The sequence below is a fragment of the Mytilus californianus genome, unplaced genomic scaffold, assembly GCF_021869535.1.
Source record: "Mytilus californianus isolate M0D057914Y unplaced genomic scaffold, xbMytCali1.0.p SCAF_5, whole genome shotgun sequence".
NCBI classification, from domain to species: domain Eukaryota; kingdom Metazoa; phylum Mollusca; class Bivalvia; order Mytilida; family Mytilidae; genus Mytilus; species Mytilus californianus.
The window spans coordinates 31919168-31931703 of record NW_026262701.1 but is presented as its reverse complement, the minus strand read 5'-3'; the positions used below and the strand labels follow the sequence as shown (position 1 = coordinate 31931703).

The 12536-nt window shown below is 32.7% G+C and overlaps 11 non-coding genes across 11 annotated transcripts; all 11 read left to right on the top strand.

The window, feature by feature from the left end:
• The first annotated feature begins 4865 nt into the window (after positions 1–4865).
• Positions 4866–4948, top strand: Trnal-uaa (transfer RNA leucine (anticodon UAA)). Its single transcript has one exon. It is a non-coding gene; the product is annotated as a tRNA-Leu (tRNA).
• Positions 4949–6121: 1173 nt separating this feature from the next.
• Trnal-uaa (transfer RNA leucine (anticodon UAA)) lies at positions 6122–6204 on the top strand. The gene has a single exon. It is a non-coding gene; the product is annotated as a tRNA-Leu (tRNA).
• Positions 6205–6796: 592 nt separating this feature from the next.
• Trnal-uaa (transfer RNA leucine (anticodon UAA)) lies at positions 6797–6879 on the top strand. The gene has a single exon. It is a non-coding gene; the product is annotated as a tRNA-Leu (tRNA).
• A 702-nt stretch (positions 6880–7581) lies between these two features.
• On the top strand, positions 7582–7664 carry Trnal-uaa (transfer RNA leucine (anticodon UAA)). Its single transcript has one exon. It is a non-coding gene; the product is annotated as a tRNA-Leu (tRNA).
• Positions 7665–8256: 592 nt separating this feature from the next.
• Positions 8257–8339, top strand: Trnal-uaa (transfer RNA leucine (anticodon UAA)). The gene has a single exon. It is a non-coding gene; the product is annotated as a tRNA-Leu (tRNA).
• A 594-nt stretch (positions 8340–8933) lies between these two features.
• Positions 8934–9016, top strand: Trnal-uaa (transfer RNA leucine (anticodon UAA)). Its single transcript has one exon. It is a non-coding gene; the product is annotated as a tRNA-Leu (tRNA).
• Positions 9017–9608: 592 nt separating this feature from the next.
• On the top strand, positions 9609–9691 carry Trnal-uaa (transfer RNA leucine (anticodon UAA)). The gene has a single exon. It is a non-coding gene; the product is annotated as a tRNA-Leu (tRNA).
• A 592-nt stretch (positions 9692–10283) lies between these two features.
• On the top strand, positions 10284–10366 carry Trnal-uaa (transfer RNA leucine (anticodon UAA)). The gene has a single exon. It is a non-coding gene; the product is annotated as a tRNA-Leu (tRNA).
• Positions 10367–10958: 592 nt separating this feature from the next.
• On the top strand, positions 10959–11041 carry Trnal-uaa (transfer RNA leucine (anticodon UAA)). Its single transcript has one exon. It is a non-coding gene; the product is annotated as a tRNA-Leu (tRNA).
• Positions 11042–11633: 592 nt separating this feature from the next.
• On the top strand, positions 11634–11716 carry Trnal-uaa (transfer RNA leucine (anticodon UAA)). Its single transcript has one exon. It is a non-coding gene; the product is annotated as a tRNA-Leu (tRNA).
• Positions 11717–12308: 592 nt separating this feature from the next.
• Positions 12309–12391, top strand: Trnal-uaa (transfer RNA leucine (anticodon UAA)). Its single transcript has one exon. It is a non-coding gene; the product is annotated as a tRNA-Leu (tRNA).
• The last annotated feature ends 145 nt before the right edge of the window (positions 12392–12536 follow it).

Here is a 12536-nt window from a genome sequence, read left to right as displayed (position 1 = left end):
GATGAAAAAATGTATTAGTATCAAAAAGTTTTAAAAAATCAGAAAAAAAGAAAAGAAAAAAGAAAGGAGAAATAAAATAAAAATTGCTCCAAATTTGAATAGTCAAACTGTTAGAAATTTGTCAAAAAATACAAAAAGTAAAAATGGATAGATATATATGTCATTGTTTAATATTTTTTGTAATGGTTGTTATATGTAGTTTGAATTGTAATGGTATGAGAAATGTTGTAAATTTACAAAGATTTCTAAGTACTGTACAAGACAGAAAATTTGGTATTGTGTTACTTCAAGAAACATTTTGGGATGATGATTTTATTAAAGGTGTAAAACATATGTATGAAGGTGATATTTATTATAGTAATGGTATGGATGGCAGACAGGGTGTGGCTGTTCTAGCTAGCAATTATTATAAAGATAAAATAAAATGTATTTATAAAGATGATCAAGGTAGATTTATTCATGTGACTTATTATGAGAATGATACATTGGTAAACTTTATTTCTTTGTATGCACCTAATGTAGTTTCTGATAGATGTAATTTCTATGATTTTGTGATAGATTATACTAAAGATTTAGATAATTTGATTATTGGAGGTGATTTTAATACCTCTTTGTCTGTGTTAGACAGAGGAAGTAAAACTTGTCATATAAATGATGAACCCTATAGAAAACTGACTAAATTGATGGATGATAATAATGTATATGATATATGGAGGGCTAGAAACCCAGATTGTCGAATATTTTCCTGGAAAAGAATTTCAGAGGGTAAACTACAACAAAGTAGAATAGATTATTTTCTTGTTAGTAGGAATATGTCATCTTTTGTACAAAGTTTGTATTATAATGTTACTAGTATGAGTGACCACTCTTTTGTTATTATGAATTTAAATTGTACATGTATTGAAAGAGGTCCTGGACTCTGGATTTTGAATAATACATTGTTGTTTAACGAAGAATATGTACAAAGAGTTAAAGATATTATATCACAAGAAAAAGAAAGTGAATTATTTCATAGAGATTTTTTAGTTTGGTGGGATAACTTAAAGTATAGAATTAAAAGATATTCTCAGATATTGTCATCTGATTTAGCTAAACAAAACAAGAAAGAGTATTTTAGATTAGAAAGGCAAATCAATAACCTTTGTGAAAAGGCAGCTAGTGGTATTGTAATTGATATTGCCAAATTAGAAAGTCTTAAATTAGAACTGTCAAATTTAGAAATTGAAAAGTGTAAAGGAGCAGTATTGAGAGCTAAAGCTTTATGGGCTGTGGAGTCTGATAAAAATACAAAATACTTTCTAAATTTAGAAAAGTATAAACAAGAGAGTAATGCTATAAAAGAATTGTTGAATGATAATGGTGATACTGTGTCAGATACTGATGGTATTTTAGAATTACAACATAGTTTTTTTAGTGATTTATATTCATGTGTAACTACTGATGAAAATAAGATGTCAGAATTGGTAAATTTTGTTACAAAAACAGTAAATGATGATGATAACAATATATGTAATGATGATGTAACAGAAGATGAATTGTGTAAAGCTATTAATCAATTGTCTAAAAATAAAAGTCCAGGTTCAGACGGACTTACTGTAGAGTTTTATTGTAAATTTTATTCTGAATTAAAATATGTGTTATTGAAATTGTTTGATGTTATTGAAGAGGAAGGTATTTTAAGTAGATCAATGAAATGTGGAATTATAAGTCTGGTTTATAAGAAAAAAGGTGAAAGGAATTTTTTGAAAAATTATAGGCCAATATCTTTATTGCAAGTAGATTATAAAATTTTAGCAAGAATTATGTCAAATAGATTAAAATCTGTATTACCGAAGATAATTTCTGAAGATCAAACTTGTTGTATTATGGGAAGAGATATCTCAAATAATATTTCAAATGTTAGAGATATTATGGAACTTGTTGAAAGAGATGATCTTGAGGGATATTTTTTAAAATTAGATCAAGCAAACGCTTTTGATAGAGTTAGTCATACTTATCTGTTAGAAGTATTGAAGAAATTTGGTTTTGGTGAGAGATTTGTGAAATGGATTAGTATATTTTATAATGGTATAAATAGTGCAGTCAAATGTAATGGCTTTTTAACAAAGTATTTTGTCATAAAGAATGGTATTAGGCAAGGTTGTCCAATTAGTGCCTTATTATATGTACTTATTGCAGAACCACTGCACTGTAAAATTGTACAAAATGTAAATATAAAGGGAATTAATATCCCAAAAAGTAACAAGATTGGTTTGATTTATCAACATGCTGATGATACAACTTTGTCTTTATGTAATAAGGAATCAATTCCTGAAGTGTTTAAGGAATTCGATTTGTATAGCAAAGCAACAGGCGCCAGAATAAACAGACAAAAGTCAGAGATATTATGTTTAGGGACCGGTACATTATCTGTATTAGAAAAAGATCACATTGGTCTAAAAGTTTGTGAAGATTTTTTTCAACTGTTGGGAGTTTTTATTGGAAAAAATAGAAAAACGTGTGATGAAATGAATTGGAAAAATAAAATAGCTAAGATAAAAACCCTTCTCAACATATGGTTATTGAGAAGACTTACTATACATGGCAGGGTTAGTGTTATCAATTCACTGATGTTATCTAGATTTTGGTATGCATTGTTTGTTACTGCATTACCTGAATGGGCTTATATAGAGATAAAAAGAGTTTGTCTGAATTTTATATGGAAAAATAGATGTCATTTAGTAAAATATAACTGTATAGTAGATGATAAAAGTAGAGGTGGTTTAAATGTTGCTGATATCAAATGTAAAATATATGCTTTTAGGCTAAAATTTCTAGGCAGATTGTTAGATGATGAATATGAAGTATTATGGAAATACACATTTAAGTATTTTGTATCTTCAATTTATGATATGAAACTTTGTCTTAATGTTTTTTATTCAGTGATACCTAATTGTGAATTGAAAAAACTTCCTGTTGTTTATCAAGAATTTTTTCAAGCACTGAATTGTATAAGGAAAAAAATAGAGTTTCCATTGTCTGTAGAAAATATTTATGATCAGCCTTTGTTTGTAAATCCTAATATTATAGTTAATAACAGAACAATTTTATGGCACGATTTTATAGGTGCTGGTATTGTTTGTCTCAAAGATATATGCTTTGAAGTAAAAACTGGTTTCTTGCCAGATCATGCTATAGTTGAAATGATTCAAGTTGTATATGAAGATGTTAATGTACAGTATGTAATTGATAGATATAGAAATTTGTTGAATGTTATACCTGTAGAATGGAAAAACACAGTGAACACTGATATTCACAGAATATCTATACCAAGAGCAATAGACATTTCAATTATTTGTAAAAATGTGCATTATGATTTGAAACTATGTAGTACTAAAACATTATATACTATTATGTTGGAAAATATTGTTGAAGAACCTGTTGGTATTGAGTTATGGAAATCAGAATTTGAAGTAAGTTCTGAAGCATTTAGTAAAATATGGACACATGTTAATATGTATTGGAAACCTTCTAACTTGGTTGAGTTAGACTTTAAGGTGTTACATAACTGTATTTTTACCAATGTAAAACTTCATAAGATAGGTTTAGGTGATGATAATATTTGTAAAGTATGTTGCAGTGAAAAGGAGGACATCCTGCATATATTTATGAATTGTGATAAGCTTCAAGATTTTCATAATTATTTATCATCTTTGTTGGTTAGAATTTTTGAAAACTGTGATTCAGATAAGATTAGTTTAGTAAAAAGTGAGGAACTATTGATTTTGGGTTTGAGATGGCATATGAAAGGTGTAAATGATACGTTTCTAAATTTTTTTATGTCTGTTGCCAGATACTGTATCTACAGAAGGAGAAACTTGTTGAATAGTGGTTATTTTAATGTAAATTTGATAAAATTATTTCAATATACATTAAAACATTATGTAACATATATGCATGTCTATCTCTGTCGATGTCATAATATGAGTCATATATTTCAAAAAAAGTTTGTATTAGATAACCCATTGTTAGAAGAAACAGACAATATTCTAGTCTTTAAATTGTAATTAGTTTATATACTTTATATTGTGTACTTTAAATGTGAATTAACAGTAGTAGATGTATTGTAAATACAAAGTTAGTATATAATGACAACAATCAAGGACAATTGATTTTATATATTGTTTTACTTGTATAATATGATGTTTGATTTTAATAAAGATAAAAAAAAAAGGCGTTGGACTTAAGTTCCAATGGACGTATGTCCGCGTGGGTTCGAACCCCACCCGCACTAGTCTTATTTTTATTACACCAAATTGACATCTGGTCTGAAACTGAGTGAATTGTACCCGAGTGCAGGAACTAACAATATCGAATAAGCGATGTGATTAAAGTTCAGAAATAAAGATCTACAGTTGCAACTGGAAGAGTAAAAGTTTTAAATTGTAATTAACGGCAGTCTTTTTCTTATTGCAACTTCAATCAGAAGTTACGCTGAAAGTGACTATAAGCAGGTGTTATGACCACTACTCCTTTATGACAGGAAACATATTGTATGTAACATTGCTTTCGTGTTGCGAATTGATTTTTTAGCTGAAATTGTCGTTTATGAGATAATACAATATTTTTTTCTTTTCTCTACATATATGATTATAAAAATTCCTATAGTAACGGTACTCGGGTTGACAAAAATCAAGTTTTACTTAATTGAATATTTCTGCACGAAATAAGTTGAATCGCACGGGATTTTCGATGAAAAGGCTGTCTATTTGTTTACGTTTCCTTTGCGGTATCTCATTTAAACAATTGCGACTTACAAATGAAATGCGAACAGTGTGATAAGTAGCTATAAGTTCATCTAAACATTTAAGAATCCCATTTGTAACAGTGTGGTGGCCGAGTGGTTAAGGCGTTGGACTTAAGTTCCAATGGACGTATGTCCGCGTGGGTTCGAACCCCACCCGCACTAGTCTTATTTTTATTACACCAAATTGACATCTGGTCTGAAACTGAGTGAATTGTACCCGAGTGCAGGAACTAACAATATCGAATAAGCGATGTGATTAAAGTTCAGAAATAAAGATCTACAGTTGCAACTGGAAGAGTAAAGGTTTTAAATTGTAATTAACGGCAGTCTTTTTCTTATTGCAACTTCAATCAGAAGTTACGCTGAAAGTGACTATAAGCAGGTGTTATGACCACTACTCCTTTATGACAGGAAACATATTGTATGTAACATTGCTTTCGTGTTGCGAATTGATTTTTTAGCTGAAATTGTCGTTTATGAGATAATACAATATTTTTTTCTTTTCTCTATATATATGATTATAAAAATTCCTATAGTAACGCTGGGAACAGTATATCTAACGGGAAATGAATCTGATACGCTTTTCAGTATTAAATTGATAAAATCTCGGACTCCCCGAGACTTCCCAAGATTTACGGATTTTGGTAGCGTCTGACTGAAAAACTATCAGAACTGCTCAACAAATAAACCACATAACTCTAATTGTAAATAAATACAAGTTTTATCATTTAGCAGATATATTTTGTCATATAAAATTACCAAAATAAGTTTGAGTTATTTGATGTGAAGTGTTTTATAATAGTTTGGGAATTTGTAAATCATCGCGGCAATGGCCGCCATTTTTTATTACCTGGTTTCCATTCTGCACAATTCTGTGATGAAATGCTTGCGATTTTAACAAATTTGAAGTGACAGAATACAAGTTTGATACACTAGCATCACTATAAAACTAGTTTAAATGACATTTAATTGATAATATCAGAAATTATTAGGATAATAGCGAGTCCGTTTTTAACACATGTCCGTTTCTGTATCGTATCTTTATTAACTATGGCACGACGATAAAATCGACTACAATCAGGTAGTGTCAAGTCCCGTCAATATATATGTTCCTGAGTAACGGTACTCGGGTTGACAAAAATCAAGTTTTACTTAATTGAATATTTCTGCACGAAATAAGTTGAATCGCACGGGATTTTCGATGAAAAGGCTGTCTATTTGTTTACGTTTCCTTTGCGGTATCTCATTTAAACAATTGCGACTTACAAATGAAATGCGAGCAGTGTGATAAGTAGCTATAAGTTCATCTAAACATTTAAGACTCCCATTTGTAACAGTGTGGTGGCCGAGTGGTTAAGGCGTTGGACTTAAGTTCCAATGGACGTATGTCCGCGTGGGTTCGAACCCCACCCGCACTAGTCTTATTTTTATTACACCAAATTGACATCTGGTCTGAAACTGAGTGAATTGTACCCGAGTGCAGGAACTAACAATATCGAATAAGCGATGTGATTAAAGTTCAGAAATAAAGATCTACAGTTGCAACTGGAAGAGTAAAGGTTTTAAATTGTAATTAACGGCAGTCTTTTTCTTATTGCAACTTCAATCAGAAGTTACGCTGAAAGTGACTATAAGCAGGTGTTATGACCACTACTCCTTTATGACAGGAAACATATTGTATGTAACATTGCTTTCGTGTTGCGAATTGATTTTTTAGCTGAAATTGTCGTTTATGAGATAATACAATATTTTTTTCTTTTCTCTATATATATGATTACAAAAATTCCTATAGTAACGGTACTCGGGTTGACAAAAATCAAGTTTTACTTAATTGAATATTTCTGCACGAAATAAGTTGAATCGCACGGGATTTTCGATGAAAAGGCTGTCTATTTGTTTACGTTTCCTTTGCGGTATCTCATTTAAACAATTGCGACTTACAAATGAAATGCGAGCAGTGTGATAAGTAGCTATAAGTTCATCTAAACATTTAAGAATCCCATTTGTAACAGTGTGGTGGCCGAGTGGTTAAGGCGTTGGACTTAAGTTCCAATGGACGTATGTCCGCGTGGGTTCGAACCCCACCCGCACTAGTCTTATTTTTATTACACCAAATTGACATCTGGTCTGAAACTGAGTGAATTGTACCCGAGTGCAGGAACTAACAATATCGAATAAGCGATGTGATTAAAGTTCAGAAATAAAGATCTACAGTTGCAACTGGAAGAGTAAAGGTTTTAAATTGTAATTAACGGCAGTCTTTTTCTTATTGCAACTTCAATCAGAAGTTACGCTGAAAGTGACTATAAGCAGGTGTTATGACCACTACTCCTTTATGACAGGAAACATATTGTATGTAACATTGCTTTCGTGTTGCGAATTGATTTTTTAGCTGAAATTGTCGTTTATGAGATAATACAATATTTTTTTCTTTTCTCTATATATATATGATTATAAAAATTCCTATAGTAACGGTACATGTCCGTTTCTGTATCGTATCTTTATTAACTATGGCACGACGATAAAATCGACTACAATCAGGTAGTGTCAAGTCCCGTCAATATATATGTTCCTGAGTAACGGTACTCGGGTTGACAAAAATCAAGTTTTACTTAATTGAATATTTCTGCACGAAATAAGTTGAATCGCACGGGATTTTCGATGAAAAGGCTGTCTATTTGTTTACGTTTCCTTTGCGGTATCTCATTTAAACAATTGCGACTTACAAATGAAATGCGAGCAGTGTGATAAGTAGCTATAAGTTCATCTAAACATTAAAGAATCCCATTTGTAACAGTGTGGTGGCCGAGTGGTTAAGGCGTTGGACTTAAGTTCCAATGGACGTATGTCCGCGTGGGTTCGAACCCCACCCGCACTAGTCTTATTTTTATTACACCAAATTGACATCTGGTCTGAAACTGAGTGAATTGTACCCGAGTGCAGGAACTAACAATATCGAATAAGCGATGTGATTAAAGTTCAGAAATAAAGATCTACAGTTGCAACTGGAAGAGTAAAGGTTTTAAATTGTAATTAACGGCAGTCTTTTTCTTATTGCAACTTCAATCAGAAGTTACGCTGAAAGTGACTATAAGCAGGTGTTATGACCACTACTCCTTTATGACAGGAAACATATTGTATGTAACATTGCTTTCGTGTTGCGAATTGATTTTTTAGCTGAAATTGTCGTTTATGAGATAATACAATATTTTTTTCTTTTCTCTATATATATGATTATAAAAATTCCTATAGTAACGGTACTCGGGTTGACAAAAATCAAGTTTTACTTAATTGAATATTTCTGCACGAAATAAGTTGAATCGCACGGGATTTTCGATGAAAAGGCTGTCTATTTGTTTACGTTTCCTTTGCGGTATCTCATTTAAACAATTGCGACTTACAAATGAAATGCGAGCAGTGTGATAAGTAGCTATAAGTTCATCTAAACATTTAAGAATCCCATTTGTAACAGTGTGGTGGCCGAGTGGTTAAGGCGTTGGACTTAAGTTCCAATGGACGTATGTCCGCGTGGGTTCGAACCCCACCCGCACTAGTCTTATTTTTATTACACCAAATTGACATCTGGTCTGAAACTGAGTGAATTGTACCCGAGTGCAGGAACTAACAATATCGAATAAGCGATGTGATTAAAGTTCAGAAATAAAGATCTACAGTTGCAACTGGAAGAGTAAAGGTTTTAAATTGTAATTAACGGCAGTCTTTTTCTTATTGCAACTTCAACCAGAAGTTACGCTGAAAGTGACTATAAGCAGGTGTTATGACCACTACTCCTTTATGACAGGAAACATATTGTATGTAACATTGCTTTCGTGTTGCGAATTGATTTTTTAGCTGAAATTGTCGTTTATGAGATAATACAATATTTTTTTCTTTTCTCTATATATATATGATTATAAAAATTCCTATAGTAACGGTACTCGGGTTGACAAAAATCAAGTTTTACTTAATTGAATATTTCTGCACGAAATAAGTTGAATCGCACGGGATTTTCGATGAAAAGGCTGTCTATTTGTTTACGTTTCCTTTGCGGTATCTCATTTAAACAATTGCGACTTACAAATGAAATGCGAGCAGTGTGATAAGTAGCTATAAGTTCATCTAAACATTTAAGAATCCCATTTGTAACAGTGTGGTGGCCGAGTGGTTAAGGCGTTGGACTTAAGTTCCAATGGACGTATGTCCGCGTGGGTTCGAACCCCACCCGCACTAGTCTTATTTTTATTACACCAAATTGACATCTGGTCTGAAACTGAGTGAATTGTACCCGAGTGCAGGAACTAACAATATCGAATAAGCGATGTGATTAAAGTTCAGAAATAAAGATCTACAGTTGCAACTGGAAGAGTAAAGGTTTTAAATTGTAATTAACGGCAGTCTTTTTCTTATTGCAACTTCAACCAGAAGTTACGCTGAAAGTGACTATAAGCAGGTGTTATGACCACTACTCCTTTATGACAGGAAACATATTGTATGTAACATTGCTTTCGTGTTGCGAATTGATTTTTTAGCTGAAATTGTCGTTTATGAGATAATACAATATTTTTTTCTTTTCTCTATATATATGATTATAAAAATTCCTATAGTAACGGTACTCGGGTTGACAAAAATCAAGTTTTACTTAATTGAATATTTCTGCACGAAATAAGTTGAATCGCACGGGATTTTCGATGAAAAGGCTGTCTATTTGTTTACGTTTCCTTTGCGGTATCTCATTTAAACAATTGCGACTTACAAATGAAATGCGAGCAGTGTGATAAGTAGCTATAAGTTCATCTAAACATTTAAGAATCCCATTTGTAACAGTGTGGTGGCCGAGTGGTTAAGGCGTTGGACTTAAGTTCCAATGGACGTATGTCCGCGTGGGTTCGAACCCCACCCGCACTAGTCTTATTTTTATTACACCAAATTGACATCTGGTCTGAAACTGAGTGAATTGTACCCGAGTGCAGGAACTAACAATATCGAATAAGCGATGTGATTAAAGTTCAGAAATAAAGATCTACAGTTGCAACTGGAAGAGTAAAGGTTTTAAATTGTAATTAACGGCAGTCTTTTTCTTATTGCAACTTCAACCAGAAGTTACGCTGAAAGTGACTATAAGCAGGTGTTATGACCACTACTCCTTTATGACAGGAAACATATTGTATGTAACATTGCTTTCGTGTTGCGAATTGATTTTTTAGCTGAAATTGTCGTTTATGAGATAATACAATATTTTTTTCTTTTCTCTATATATATGATTATAAAAATTCCTATAGTAACGGTACTCGGGTTGACAAAAATCAAGTTTTACTTAATTGAATATTTCTGCACGAAATAAGTTGAATCGCACGGGATTTTCGATGAAAAGGCTGTCTATTTGTTTACGTTTCCTTTGCGGTATCTCATTTAAACAATTGCGACTTACAAATGAAATGCGAGCAGTGTGATAAGTAGCTATAAGTTCATCTAAACATTTAAGAATCCCATTTGTAACAGTGTGGTGGCCGAGTGGTTAAGGCGTTGGACTTAAGTTCCAATGGACGTATGTCCGCGTGGGTTCGAACCCCACCCGCACTAGTCTTATTTTTATTACACCAAATTGACATCTGGTCTGAAACTGAGTGAATTGTACCCGAGTGCAGGAACTAACAATATCGAATAAGCGATGTGATTAAAGTTTAGAAATAAAGATCTACAGTTGCAACTGGAAGAGTAAAGGTTTTAAATTGTAATTAACGGCAGTCTTTTTCTTATTGCAACTTCAATCAGAAGTTACGCTGAAAGTGACTATAAGCAGGTGTTATGACCACTACTCCTTTATGACAGGAAACATATTGTATGTAACATTGCTTTCGTGTTGCGAATTGATTTTTTAGCTGAAATTGTCGTTTATGAGATAATACAATATTTTTTTCTTTTCTCTATATATATGATTATAAAAATTCCTATAGTAACGGTACTCGGGTTGACAAAAATCAAGTTTTACTTAATTGAATATTTCTGCACGAAATAAGTTGAATCGCACGGGATTTTCGATGAAAAGGCTGTCTATTTGTTTACGTTTCCTTTGCGGTATCTCATTTAAACAATTGCGACTTACAAATGAAATGCGAGCAGTGTGATAAGTAGCTATAAGTTCATCTAAACATTTAAGAATCCCATTTGTAACAGTGTGGTGGCCGAGTGGTTAAGGCGTTGGACTTAAGTTCCAATGGACGTATGTCCGCGTGGGTTCGAACCCCACCCGCACTAGTCTTATTTTTATTACACCAAATTGACATCTGGTCTGAAACTGAGTGAATTGTACCCGAGTGCAGGAACTAACAATATCGAATAAGCGATGTGATTAAAGTTTAGAAATAAAGATCTACAGTTGCAACTGGAAGAGTAAAGGTTTTAAATTGTAATTAACGGCAGTCTTTTTCTTATTGCAACTTCAATCAGAAGTTACGCTGAAAGTGACTATAAGCAGGTGTTATGACCACTACTCCTTTATGACAGGAAACATATTGTATGTAACATTGCTTTCGTGTTGCGAATTGATTTTTTAGCTGAAATTGTCGTTTATGAGATAATACAATATTTTTTTCTTTTCTCTATATATATGATTATAAAAATTCCTATAGTAACGGTACTCGGGTTGACAAAAATCAAGTTTTACTTAATTGAATATTTCTGCACGAAATAAGTTGAATCGCACGGGATTTTCGATGAAAAGGCTGTCTATTTGTTTACGTTTCCTTTGCGGTATCTCATTTAAACAATTGCGACTTACAAATGAAATGCGAGCAGTGTGATAAGTAGCTATAAGTTCATCTAAACATTTAAGAATCCCATTTGTAACAGTGTGGTGGCCGAGTGGTTAAGGCGTTGGACTTAAGTTCCAATGGACGTATGTCCGCGTGGGTTCGAACCCCACCCGCACTAGTCTTATTTTTATTACACCAAATTGACATCTGGTCTGAAACTGAGTGAATTGTACCCGAGTGCAGGAACTAACAATATCGAATAAGCGATGTGATTAAAGTTTAGAAATAAAGATCTACAGTTGCAACTGGAAGAGTAAAGGTTTTAAATTGTAATTAACGGCAGTCTTTTTCTTATTGCAACTTCAATCAGAAGTTACGCTGAAAGTGACTATAAGCAGGTGTTATGACCACTACTCCTTTATGACAGGAAACATATTGTATGTAACATTGCTTTCGTGTTGCGAATTGATTTTTTAGCTGAAATTGTCGTTTATGAGATAATACAATATTTTTTTCTTTTCTCTATATATATGATTATAAAAATTCCTATAGTAACGGTACTCGGGTTGACAAAAATCAAGTTTTACTTAATTGAATATTTCTGCACGAAATAAGTTGAATCGCACGGGATTTTCGATGAAAAGGCTGTCTATTTGTTTACGTTTCCTTTGCGGTATCTCATTTAAACAATTGCGACTTACAAATGAAATGCGAACAGTGTGATAAGTAGCTATAAGTTCATCTAAACATTTAAGAATCCCATTTGTAACAGTGTGGTGGCCGAGTGGTTAAGGCGTTGGACTTAAGTTCCAATGGACGTATGTCCGCGTGGGTTCGAACCCCACCCGCACTAGTCTTATTTTTATTACACCAAATTGACATCTGGTCTGAAACTGAGTGAATTGTACCCGAGTGCAGGAACTAACAATATCGAATAAGCGATGTGATTAAAGTTCAGAAATAAAGATCTACAGTTGCAACTGGAAGAGTAAAGGTTT